General features: G+C 29.3%; 1 long non-coding RNA gene across 1 annotated transcript; it reads right to left on the bottom strand.

The window, feature by feature from the left end:
* Nucleotides 1-58: 58 nt before the first annotated feature.
* LOC142318452 (uncharacterized) lies at nucleotides 59-13113 on the bottom strand. Its single transcript, XR_012754914.1, has 4 exons — nucleotides 13019-13113; nucleotides 9159-9322; nucleotides 2779-3084; nucleotides 59-1530 (listed from the first exon to the last, which is right to left on the bottom strand). It is a non-coding gene; the product is annotated as an uncharacterized LOC142318452 (long non-coding RNA).
* Nucleotides 13114-14916: the final 1803 nt, after the last annotated feature.

Genomic DNA, 14916 nt, shown 5'->3' with positions numbered 1-14916 from the left:
GATAATGTGTTAAATATCTTAGAAATAAAATCTGTAAACTAAGACAAGAAAGCGCTTACATTATTTTTTCTTTTCTAATTCTCATTTGTCATGAAAGTAATCTTTTTAGTCAGTGGGATTTAATCTTCATAATTTCTCACATCTTTTTAGTCAGCTGCATTTAATTAAAAATACCTATTCTGAAAAAGACGCGCTATTTTGTGAACAGTAAGCCGCGAAATTTTCCTACCCTACTTTAACCTATGCCACTCACCAAGACTCAAAAGTCTCCCCGTACATATCAGGAGATTCACAATCAACAACAAGGGAAACCCTAACCATAATTACATTTTACACCCGATTTAATTTTTGCCTAACCTGTTACCCCTAATCACCCAAGTCGGTTGTACAACCTCCCGAGGTTACAAACACACTTATAGGAACAGTGCAACCGGCTGTTTTTTTTTCCTCCAGACAGGGCTGGCAGCTGTACTACTGTTCCTAAGGTCATAGGAACCGTCCAACAGGCTGTTTTTTTTCCAGTCAGACTGGATGGATAGCCTGTATTAACTATTCCTACAGGCACGTGTGGTTAAGCTAGGTAGCATAGGTAGCAATTACATAACCATTAACTTTATTGGTTATGAAATCGCTTAACTATAATTTTGACCTAAACAATTGCATTTACCAATCCTATACCCTATACCCCATACCTATTACCCTCTACTAATTCTATACCCTATACTCTCTACCAATTCTATACCCTATACTCTCTACCAATCCTATACCCTATACCCTCTACTAATTCTATACCTTATACCCTATTACCCTCTACTAATCCTATACCCTATACTCTCTACTAATCCTATACCCAAGTCGGTTGTACAACCTCCCGAGGTTACAAACACACTTATAGGAACAGTGCAACCGGCTGTTTTTTTTTCCTCCAGACAGGGCTGGCAGCTGTACTACTGTTCCTAAGGTCATAGGAACCGTCCAACAGGCTGTTTTTTTTCCAGTCAGACTGGATGGATAGCCTGTATTAACTATTCCTACAGGCACGTGTGGTTAAGCTAGGTAGCATAGGTAGCAATTACATAACCATTAACTTTATTGGTTATGAAATCGCTTAACTATAATTTTGACCTAAACAATTGCATTTACCAATCCTATACCCTATACCCCATACCTATTACCCTCTACTAATTCTATACCCTATACTCTCTACCAATTCTATACCCTATACTCTCTACCAATCCTATACCCTATACCCTCTACTAATTCTATACCTTATACCCTATTACCCTCTACTAATCCTATACCCTATACTCTCTACTAATCCTATACCTCATACCCTATACTCTCTACTAACAAAGATCTTTTATTGATTATAACAACCTCTTGAAAATATCTAACCCCAATATTCACTGTCATAAGCATCTCTTGTATTCTATGTTTCTGTATAATCCAGATGTATGTTGTGTTTCTTGTATTTGTATTCTATGTTTTCTATTCACTCATTCCATTTTCTTCTTTTTTTCTGTTTTGCATCTGCAACATAAAATTAATATCCAGATGTAAGTTTCATATATATTACTATTTACAAAGATGCAATTCAGTAAAAAAAAGTGTGTGTGTGTGTATAAGCTATTGTGTATCCTGTGTATAAAACAAAATTACATGCAAATGTAATAACATAATATTGTATGCAACAGTTTTATAGTGTTATTCTACAACACTGTAAATTGTATTAACAAAATTAATGCTTTTGTTTGAATTACAAATATGCAATAATAAATCTTAATAATTATAATTTATAGTTTTAGTTTTGCAAGTTTTTATTAGCCAAATTACTGAAATATATTATTTTACTGATTTTTTTGCAAACAGAATATTTAGATTGGAAATACATCTGAAAAAACTCCACAAACTAAATTATCAAGTCAGTTATTTCAGACCATTTTTAATTTTTCATTGAATTTTTGAACATCCAAATTTTCTAAAGTTGAGTGATTTTATTATTAAGGACCTTATATTAATGCACGGATGATTTTTAACTTTTTTAATTATTTATCCTAATTTTTTTTACTTAAAAAAAAATACTTAAATTATACTTAAAATACTTAATATTTTAATACAAAATTTCACGTGTTAAATTTAATTAATTAATATGGTCTTTAAATACAATTATGTTTTGATCTATACAATTTATTTTATATTCTGATCAGTATAAAGGTTATTTATTTGAATTAAAATATTCTGTAACATTTTAATTCAATTAAGTTCACTAAAATAAAAATTTAGACAATATATTTACATTATTTTTTTATAATTTTTTTTTCATTTTCATGCATAGTTTATAAATAGTTGGTAACCTTATTCAGTTTTTCATACTTATATATATAATGTATACATATATATAAGTAGCTTTTGTATTAAAAATATTGTTTAACAAATATCTTATATTTTTAATCAAAACGTTAAACAATACAACCATTCAAAAGATCTCTCCATCATATTATCTAGCATCATATATTATCTATTACTGACATGTTATATATATAAAATTTTAATTTTGTATGTATATAGTAATTATTTTTTTAAATTATTTCTTTTGATGAAAAAAAATGATTGCACATTATAATCTGATGTAAAAATTTTTCAGTATTAATAGTTTACTCTACCAAGTTATACAGTTATAAAAAAATAAATGAGATGAGATGATTATCTTTACTTACATTAATATCAAAGGATGGATGAAAAGATCTTGTAAAATACAGAAAAAAATATAAAACTTACCATATGTTGTACGTTTTTGAGTAAAATTAAGAGTACAATATATTATTATTCTGTATTCTTATTAATATACTCTAAAAATAATATCTATTTATCTGTCCAGTTTCTCTTTAATAAGATATAATACTGCAATTTTCCTTATGGATATTAATTGTAATTGTAGTTCTGAAAATTTCTCTTTTATTCTTGACATTTTTTTTTTACTGTTCATCCTTTTTTCTTTTTAATTGCATTTCTGATTTTGTAAATTTTTACCATTCTTGTAGAAGTTCAATTTGTCCTCAGAGTGTACATTATTTCCATTTTAATCTGTATTAACACAAGAATATTTTTTAAATTTATATAGTTAATTCACTAATATTAATTTTCACCAATTATGGTATGCATTTTTTAACTATCCGTAAGTAAAAGGAAAACATGTTTAAATGAATTAAAATTATTTAAATAAAATGAGAATCAGTTGTTTGGTTACTAGGATACTGATTTCAAAATAAAAATTACAATGCATCCAGCTAATTATTAAAAAAACTATACGAAACATTTCGAAAAGATTAAATTTCAATAAGTTACAAATTGAATAAAATGTAATTAATTACCAACCTTCATGATGGAGTGATAGTATCTTTCTTTTTTAAAAAAAAAAAAAAAATTCCATCTGGAAGGTCCCATGTTTGAATTCCAGTCAAGTAGCTCAATTTTTCACGTCCTACAAATCCTCTGCCTCATATTCCCCCACACAAGCACCCAAACCAGGTTGATGATTTAATCACAATAAATCTATAAAATAATCATCAATCTCCCACCCCTAAAAAAACAAGATATTTGTTGGAAATCAGTAATCAATAAACTGAATCTAAGAAATTTCTCAGAATAATCCTTATTTATTGCTGATAATTGGAGTCCGGATTATATGCACTTGCATATTAAGCCCATTCTCACCGGTTATTGCATATTTTCCTTAAAATCTATCGATGATGCATATTTTTGCTATATTTACAATATTTTTCAGTAGGGTACCAAGTTAATAAATGAAATCTTACATTGTAGCCGGCCATACCAATTAGCTGCACGGCTCTTAGGGGGCACATCTATACTCTCCAGCCGCGCGTCTATTGTAGGATAATATTTATATGTGGCCAAATAAAACACAGAAACATGCGAAACAAACAAAAAGAGCAACAAAAACAGTATAGAAAGAAGCATGCCAAAAAATGTGTTTAAAATGGTGGGCTCATTTTTGAACATTTATTACAAATTGGAATGTATAATGCACTAGTAAACTTGATCTAGTGTACTGTTTCTAAATAAAATTCAAATTGTTATAACTTTTTTTGTTTTATTCAACTTATCTTACACTATTTCATACAGAATTAAATTCTCTACAAGTTTTGTTTAAAAGTTTTCCCCATTTAACAAAGTTATTGTATATTCCACATAAAAAACAGGGTCTTTACTTCTAATTTATTGGATTTCAACAAACAACCCCCCTCATGGCCCATTAAAATAAGGGTGATATGTACGACATCATGTAAATAAGGTGAAGTCTTGTACAGAATCTGGCTGACCTTTCCTGACTCGTGTGATTAATTGAACCCCAACCACGAAAGTATACCATATTCACTGTCTAGCATTCAAATCAATATAAAAGAGATAAACTATTACAAGGATTAGAACCTCAGAACCTTCGACTTCAAAAATCAACTATTAAACAACTTATCTGTGACAATGATTTAACCATTAGACCAGCCCGTTGGGCTAATGAACATACTGTTGCGTGTTCCCGGCTTGATCAAGATATTGAGAGATTAAAAATTTTAAATGATTCTATAATTACAAGTTATTAATTTAAGAACATAAATAAAATAAGACAAATCAATAACAATAATAGTGACAACAGTAATAATAATAATAATAAAAAAATAATAAATAATAGTAATCACAACAATATTAATAATAATACTAAATGTCAATAATAATAATAATAATAAAAAAAAAGAGATCACACACAAAACAGAATTTAAAATAATTGTTAGGATTTATTTAGAGGTAGTTAAATATCAAAAGCCAGAATTCAGTCCCACTGACAAAGACATTGGCATGACAACTAATCTTAACACTTTTAACAATTAGTCTTGTATTAACAATAGTACAATAGATGAAACAAGTATAAAGAAAGTTCTTCACTACAAATACCTTTGCTGTTCAGAAATAAAACTACCCCGACAATTTAAAAATGAAATTTAGTACATTATCTCTTTCACTTAGTCTAATAGTAACTCACTGAACCATTTCTGGTTTTCATGTACTGTCCACACTGGAATTATTTATAATCAATTTGTTTGTCACAGAACTCTACCGTATTACTCTCTCGCAGACCGATAGTCAACTGGTCTTCCCTGGTGTATTTATATTCCTATCCTCTTTACCTGCAGGACAGGACCCAACTTAAAGCATGGGAATGACTGTCCGCCCTCACATTTTCCCATGAAATTCCTACCCTGGTCCAGTAGCTCTTCTCACAGAACAACATCTATTTAGGTGTGTCAGCAGGCAGTATTACAAAGGACGATTGTTAAATGGACCTGTCAGCTTTACTAAAAGGTTTCTTTTAGCCCCTTTCTGGATTCCTCACATTATTATATTTTCTACTACTTTCTTTTTAATCGGCAGGAAATTGCCAGGTCTATTATACTGGTTCTGCTACAATATGATTTAAAAACCCGATACCTAAATTAATTGATTAACTTGTTTTTATCTATTTGATTTCAGGTTATAAAAAATTTCAGAAAAAATTGACAAATTTATGGATGTAATCTCATATTTCTCTTTAAGGCAATGGGAATTTTCTAATAAAAATACACAGGATTTATGGCACTCATTAGATGAGACAGACAAAGAAATTTTTCCATTTAATTCAAAAGATCTTAAATGGGAAAAATATATTAATATTTATATATGTGGAATTAGACAATATGTAATAAAAGATGATTTGTCAACAATTCCAGAAGGAATAAAAAGGTTTCAGAGGCTAGTTTTGCAATACATACAAAAGATACTTTTTTTTAATTTTGCAATATTTTATGTATATATTTTTTATCAACACTTGACAGTTTGATCTAGTTCTTTATTCTTCATTAATACTTAAAATTTACATTTACCTTCTAAAATTTCTTATTTCCTTTATCATAAAATTAATTATTCTCAGCAGTCTTAATATGCGAGCCAGTTTTACATAGGCTAGTAGGAAGATTACAATGCATTACCACTGGCTTCTTTAAGTTTGAAAATATTAATTTCAGACATTGCAATTTTACCTACTTTCTAACAATCATCTGTAAAACTCATTTCAAAAGTCTCATTAGATGAGAGACAGAAATTTTCCCATTTACAATAATTTAGAAGACCTTAAATGGGAAGAAAATATTAATATTTATAAGTATGGAATTAGACAATATCTGTTAAAAGATTATTTGTCAACAATTCCTATTATTTTGCAGTATTTACAGTACATATAATATATTTATTTTTTGAATTTGCAATATTCAAAACTTTGCCTCAATCTTTGGCTTTCCAGCTAAAGAATATGTTAAAAGGTATTCCGTAGCTCATTACTTACAGAAACAGAAATTGTTGCAGAATATAAAAATTTTACTTTTGAAATTTTAATTTCAAATCTGAAGTCACTACAGTTTTATATAGATTAAAATGTATTCTTGAGATGGACTAGAGAAACTTTAGTAAGAAATTATTATAAATAAAACATAATAATCATTTATTTGTGCAACTATATTCTTTGCTTTTCCACTAGTGCGATCATGATTTTTTTGACAATTATAGCATTGACAGTACTATTGATATGTGTACTTTCTTATGTGAAAATATTTACCTCAGATTATATAATGCATAACAAAATACAAAGAGAAGATTGCAGAATACTCTTCTTTTTAAATGAAATAATGAGTAACGGATGCTAACACAAAGTGTGCATATCCATTCTATGTTATCCATCAGTTTTATTATACAAAAATCTACAACTAAGCCTATGAATGAATTTAAAATTCTATTGATCATTCATTCCATACATATGATACTGAAACTTGATACATGTAAAACTACTGAACTACACATAGTCAAACTTGCCAGTTAGATTTTTATTATTCACTATCAAAATATGATGAATTCCTGATGGAGAAATTAATAGTAATAATAAATAAAAAAAGATGGAATAATTTTCAATCCTTTTCCTTTTTTAGGTTATTCTGGTTACACTGTGCTGCACTAACAATTATAGCTCTTTTAATTGGATGCTTAACGTGGTTTATTGCTGGATTTACAATAAAGTACGGTTCAACATCTACAACCTCTATCTACAACATCAACAACGAAATTTCAAGAAATGAACATGAAATAAAACTGAAAATAGTTATGCTGATTTCTTGTTTTAAAATAACGTCACTAAAAAATGCTTAAAGATACATAACAAAGACAAAAAAACATGGATAATTTCTGTTTTAGGAGGACGGTTTATAGTACATGATGAAACAATATGAATATTCTAGTTTTTCTACCCAAATTTTTATTAATAAATACTTGAATGTACGTAGCATGATTTTAATGTACAGCATATCTACCTGAAATACAGTAATCAGACTATTTTAATTATCTTTCTGTAAGATTCAGCAGATGTTTGATCTAAAGAAATACTAACTTACTGTTACAAACCATTTCAATTAAAACTTTTTCATGTGAGATACTATTTTATAAAGTCTAATGAAAAGAAATGAATAATAGTGAAGCAGTAGAAAATCTGATTACTGCTTATTTTATTAAACAATGTTGTTTAATAAAATGTACAAAATAAATGTAAAGTTATATTTTATTAAACAATGTTGTTTAATAAAATACTAATGTACTAAGTAAAACATAATAATAAGTAAAAAATAAATACGAATTCATTTGAGTTTGTGTTTCTGTATTTTTTTTAGGGGGGGAATTCATAGTTTGTAAGTTTGTGTAAGTTGGATTCTACTCTTAGTTTCTTTTTATTCTGTAACTATCTTCTAACTTAAATCCTAGCCTAAGGTTCGATCTTTTCAGTTAAGGTAAAGAAATTATTTTTCATTATATTCTTTTGATTTATTTGTCGTTTTATTTTGAACATAAAATATACTAATCTTTAAAAAAACATACAAGACATGACAAGTCATATACCAATTGTATATTATAAACATTCTTTATCATGCATTATGTTTTGATAACATATGATGTTTTGTGTGTTCGAACATGCAGTTATCGATGTCGGCTATAAACAATTTTATAAGTACATATTGTCAGTCACATGTTTATTTCCATAGTTGTCATGAGTGTTATTTGTCTCATGGAACAAATTGCAAATGAAAACAATGGTGGCATGATTTTACAGAAACATGGTATATACACCAACCTTGCATTTATCAACATGGTCTTGAGACAATTTTGTGTATGGCTGCACACGATCAAAGGATGTGTTCCTGTGATGATTGTACAAATACAAACAGTTATCTCAAAAACTCTTCTTATTGGTCTAGATTACCATTCAACAAAATTATGTTTTTCATTTATTGGTAGGCAAAGAAGCTAACCTGTAAAGTTTGTCAGGAGGAGCTGGAGATTAATCATAACACAAAGGTTATGTGTGAATCGTGACATTCAAAACTTAATGGATATTAACATCAAATGGTCAATTGCTCAGCACAATTTTTGTTAACCCACAAACAGGAGTGCACACTCCTGTATGTAAGCATGTAGAGGTCTGCCAAACAACAGAATAAAATTAACTGCAGCACCAGTAGTAAACTGTTTGAGTCATATCTTGTTGAATTTATGTGAAGCCAGCAGTACCAAGATCATGATTTTTTTTTAACAAATCCTGAAAGATTAACCTCCATAATGACAAGTAAGGACAATTCTCCATTTTTTGTTTGTTTGTTAATAGCATCGTAGTTTAAGATCATAAAAATTACATAATTTCTGAAAAAAAAAACTCCTCGACACGTAAAGGAAAAGATCCAACAAATTTACTACATTCTTAGTACTCATTTATCAGTTTGATAACTTACCTCCAAACAGGTGTACCTAAAATTACTTACGAGAATATTTATTATCCATAACTCTATCTTTGACTCTGATATCTATTTAAGGGTCAATTTTTATTTCTGGCTTTTCTACTTTTTTAAAAAATACTGTCAAAAATTATACTCAACTAATAAACATCTAAGGAAAAACTGAATGGAAAGTATAATTGTAGTTCATTATAACTTAAGTATTAGTTGTAGTTTATTATTAATTAACATATAAATTATTAGTTATAGTTTAGATTTTAAATTATTTTGTTAAGGTCATACCAATTGTTAATTTTATTGATCCTAACAACAGAAGAGCTGTTAATCTTTTTTAACGGTTATTCCTTAGTGTGGGCTCTCCACAATAGTCCATACATTGTGATTCAATGTGGCTACTTGCTTGTAACGTTTTGGAGATTCCAGGCATTATGTTTCATGGCTTCTTCCTGGAAAAGAATACATTATGAGTACAAAAAAAATCACACACGTCATATTTTAATTTTACTTTCAAAAAATAACAAATACTATTTTCAAGTAAACCTATTGCTACTATAATTGTTATTAAGATAATAATTACTATTATCTTTTTTGCTAACCTCACAATAGTTTCTATGTTGTGTACTGCTTACCTTTCTTATCTTCATTCTTTTATCACTTGTTCAATGCAACATATATTGGATAAACATGAAGAAAATGAAAATTATATTTTAACAAACACTTAAAATCTTTTAAAAATCAAAAACAAGATTCTAATTATACAACGAATTTAATAAAAGGGCATACTCCAATGAAAATGGAAGAATCAATGAAATTAATTGTCAACTTATTAAAGAAAGAAGAATGAACATTTTACAAATTAAATTAAATAACAACAATAAAACGATCATAAACAAGCAGATCAACAAACAAGTGGATGTCCTTTTCAAGAACCTCAATTTATTGGAAACAGGAAATAGATAAATAAAATTAAAAGATAAGTATAACCATTAATTACAAATAAATAAAAAGAAGGCCAGATAAGGCATGATGTCAAATATAAGGACTAAATGCTATATAAGTTGACCAAATGCTATATAAAGATTAACAGAAATTTAACAGTACTACTACAGTAAGTTTTGTTAATGGAGTGGTTTCTAACACATCAACAAGTGATAAAAGAATAAAGCTAAAAAAGGTAAGCAGTACTCAACACTACCGCTACTACTTTTTAAAATAAACCATTCCTGTTTATAGATTTGGGGTGATAAATTCAGGACTGTTCATTTTTACAAATATATGAAATACACTTATAATTCAATATGATCCATAGATATAAAGTTATTTATTTTAATAAATAATAAGTTATTATTTTGGAATTTATTAATCATTATTACTTCAGAATACAGAAAATGAAAGTACCAATCAAGAGTTTTAAAGGTCATTGTTATTTGGGTTATTTTGATATCTGATTCAGGATACCATTTAATTATCATACGGATGTTTACTAGTACCTTAATAGTGTTTCTTTGTCATTGGATTGATTGCAAAAGACTCCATAGGCAGTGCTGATTTTATAATGTGCAACTTCTTAAAACAAAATTATAAAGGCAGTCCCAATGATCTAATTTTTACAGTATTTAATTAAAAATATGTGCATACAATAGTTATGTTGATCTACAAAACACATTATTCTGATGATATAATACTTTTGAAGTGACAACTGGATCTACTGGAATAGATTTATAATCTCCTGAAGATGAAACTTACTGGAAAATAATAAACTAGTTTTCTTGGGTATTTCTATAATACTGCCTGAAAAAACCATATGATAGGATAGTGGGTTATGCCATAAAACATAGGTACCAGGGTAATAGACAGGCTATACTGGTAATATACGCATATTGTTTATTCATTTCAATAAGTTTACCTTTAGTTTAGTTTAAAATTAAAAACCAATTTCGTTAACAACACAAATGTTAATTCACCTGTTATATAAATGCAATTCTGAAGCAATTATCAAGTTAGCAACCATATCAACTGTAGCATTAGGATCACATTCCATTATTCTTACTACCAATGAAAGTTTCAACAGTATTTCTGATAGGTAATATAAATTGCCTATCCAATCGGGTAACCATTTTTTGATTTTCAACAAAGAAATTATTTCTCAGGAATGGATAAACCTACTTCAATTAAATTTGGCAAATCTAAGACTCTTTACTCTAAAAAATAAAAAAAAATTTGACGTCACCTTCAAAAATTTCAAAATGGCAGCCATCTTACTTTTTAATCTTCAATATCTTTGTAATTATTTATAAATCAAATTTTTTCTTATTATAAAATTATTAAGCATTTCATTTTGAACAAAATGACACCTCATTTATAAAACTCCATTGACAAACAATCAAGTTATTGCAGACAATTAACCCAGAAGTACACTTGCACACCGTAATGCAAGCTGATAATTTTTATTAATTTACTATTATTATTTATTATTAATAATTTCTATTACATTTAATGGAGGAAATAAAAACAGGTAAAAAATTATCAGTTTGCCTTACAACAATTGCCACACGCTTTGCAAGCATATTGCCAGGTTAATTTTCACCAATACAAATCACATTGACAAAGATCTTATCATTGTGCTTACTCCTATCGCTATCCTAAAATCGACCCCGCATGAGGTTGTACAACTGCATGTCCCATATCTTGGTTAAATTTACACTTATCTTCATTTTACAACAATTGACCTTTTGTTTCGGAAGAATTTCAAGACTTGGGCGAGGTTGCAACACCGTGCAGCTCTCGCAGTCCATTGATAGATGGGATGTTTACTACTACGATTACCAATAACAACTATAAACATGTAAGTTCTCTAAGGGGTACAGTTTAATTCTAAACAACACAACTGCTCAAATACAATTAATGGAGCCCAGGTCTGATCAGAGAAAAAACTATTCAATTTCTATGGTTTGCATAGACACACTATAGAAGCATCGAGTTACTATTCAAAATAGTAGCAAACATTTTTTATGTTAATATTTTCCTGTTTTCCAAAATATAGACCATTCAGGGATGTGCTAGGACCACCCTTACCAAATACTTGTGCGATTACAGAACTCTGACTTTCCTACATCTTTTACATTTAGTCTTTCATTGAAAACTTTAGTGACAATTCCTGGCTAATAACATAAAAATAAAAACAATAATTATTTTATAATCGACTTACATGGTGATAAGTTTCATCCCAATTTAACTGTTTGGGCGTCACTAAACTGACAACACGATGGGTAAATCGGAAACCATGAATGAAATGATCATGAGTAACCGGCGCACTAAAATTGGAGAAATTGCAAGTGAACATAACATCAGCGAAAGTATTGTGTATGCGATATCATTCACGATCAGTTTGGTTTCCCCAAAATGTGTGCACAAATGGTGCCACATCTGTTGACCAACAACCACAAACATCAACGATTTGCGTCAGCTCTTTTTTTTCTTCAACATTATTCCACGACTGGTCCATAGGTATTGAAAGAAATCAGCATAGGGGATGATGGCTGGGTGCTTCATTACACTATTTAAACTGAATGAGCAACACATAAATGGAGACAGAAAAATACAGGCAGCCATAAAATTTGAAAACATCCCCAAATGTTCAAAGATTTTATGCTGACAGACATTTTAGATTCTGAGCGAGTTGTTTGTAGTTTAATTTATGTCCTGAGTAACAACAGTCAATGCCAAATCTTGCAGAGGATTTAAAAAAATTTTGTAAATTCATTAAAATTCAAAATCACGGAAGATTAAGGGATGAGCTTATTTTTCTTCACAACAATGCTGCTCGTAATTCACCTCATATGACAACAAAATTACTGCAAAAATTGTAATGGGAAGTGTGGTCTCATCCGCCTTACAGCCCTGACTTTGCACCGTCGACCACCAACTGTTTTGTCCTCTCAAGCTAAACCAAGGGCAGGGTTTAGCAATCCTTAAATGGTTGAAGAAATTTATATTAAATTTTGATGAGATTGAAATTAAAAAACTTGTCACAATGTATGAAAAATGTTGGCGATTTTGTCAAAAAATATATAGGTTTTTGTTCAGCAAAACGGAATTGTCTTATGAATATATGTTTGTTTCATAGAACGGGTTTAACTTACTTTCTGATCAACCCTCGTATTTTACTGATTGTCAAGCAGTCTTGAAAGCATCAATTTTTAAAATAAGTAGAGAGTTTTAATGATAACACTAACATCTGAAACAAAAAAAAAAATAATAATTTTAAAAGTATATTAATAATCTTAAACAAAAATTTATAATTTCATTATTAATTTATGGGCGTATTATCCATAAATTCTAATAATCATATAATAAGTAAAAACTGTTAGAAAATATGACGATGCTAACAAAACTGTACATTACCACTAAGTAAATTATACTGAACATGATATATTAATCAATTCAGAAGTCTTGAAAGTAGCATAATTATAAAATAAGTAGAGTACTTCTTCTTGTTTTAGGATAACACTATCACCTTGAAGTGCTATGAATAAAGTCTTTGCCCACCCTTTCTTGCTCCTAAGGAGCTTATCCGTCCAGATCCCTCCCGCTATATTGAAAACATGCCGACCACCTTTTCCACATGGCCGGCGTGTTAATCTGTTGAAGGGTTAACCTTCCCGGGGACAGCCTATCAGATCCAGACTCGCTTAGCACATGTCCTTCCCGCACTCCTCACAGGTTCATCATATGTCGAGGGTCACCATTGTCACCATCAGTAAGCCCTGATTCCCCACTGATGCGTGTGGGTGGAGAGAACAAAATAGCCATAGGATGAAACCCCCACGACTTACACGGTGTCAACATTCATCCCAAAGCTCACTTTTTTTGGGATCACTTAACTGAAAACACGATGGGTTTATCGGAAAGCGTGAATGAAATGATAATGAGTAACCGGCGCAGTAAAATTGGAGAAATTGCAAGTTAAGATAACGTTTGTGAAAGTATGCGATTTCATTCACGATCAGCTTGGTTACCCCAACATGTGTGCATAAATTATGCCACATCTGTTGACCGACAACCACAAACGTCAACTTTTTGCATCAGTTCTTTTATTTTCATCAATATTATTCCACGATTGGTCCACATGTTTTGAAAGAAGTCCGCATAGAGGATGAGAGCTGGGTGCTACATTACAATATTTAAACTGAAAGCGAAACACATAAATGGAGACACAAAAAAACAGGCAGTCAAAAAATATATAAAAACATGTAGGTTTGTCTTATAAATATATGTTTGTTTCATAGACCGGGTGTAACTTACTTTCTGATCGTCCCTCGTATTTTACTCACTGTCAAGCAGTTTTGAAAGCATCCATTTTTAAAATGAGTAGGGTGTTAAATGATAACAATTACATCTGAAACAAAAAAAAAAAAATAATAATTTTAAAAGTAATTTAATAGTCTTAAACAAAAATTTATGATTTTATTATTATCTATGTGCCTAAAATCCTATAAAATCTAATAATGGTATAATAAGTAAAACCTGTTAGTTAATATGACGATGCTAACAAAACTGTACATTACCGCTATTTAAATTATACTGAAGAGGATACATTAATCAGCTTGAAAGTGGCATAATTTTAAAATAAGTACAGTACTTATATGACAACTCGTGCATCTGAAACACAAATAAACATATTCTTAAAATCACAAACAATAATCAATTATAATATTAATTAACTATACATGGAAGTTTTCCAAATAAAATCTTATAATTATAAACCAACAAAAAATATAGCACTAAGTTACTGAGAAAAATGTTTACTACCGTTATGGAATTAATACTGAACATCATGTATTTGTCATACCGAACACCTTTTTGAAATAGGATGAATTTAATATTAAGCAAAAATTTTTATATGTAACACATGTACCTGAAAACAAAAAAAAAAATTTATTCGTCAGAAAAATTATCTTCATGATATTAATGAAACAATAGTTATATTATCTAATAATAATCATAAAAAAATTATTATTACCTGTTAGAAAATATGGTG

This window comes from Lycorma delicatula, chromosome 1 (genome assembly GCF_047948215.1).
Source record: "Lycorma delicatula isolate Av1 chromosome 1, ASM4794821v1, whole genome shotgun sequence".
Lineage (NCBI taxonomy): Eukaryota > Metazoa > Arthropoda > Insecta > Hemiptera > Fulgoridae > Lycorma > Lycorma delicatula.
This window is presented reverse-complemented; position numbering and strand designations above follow the sequence as displayed.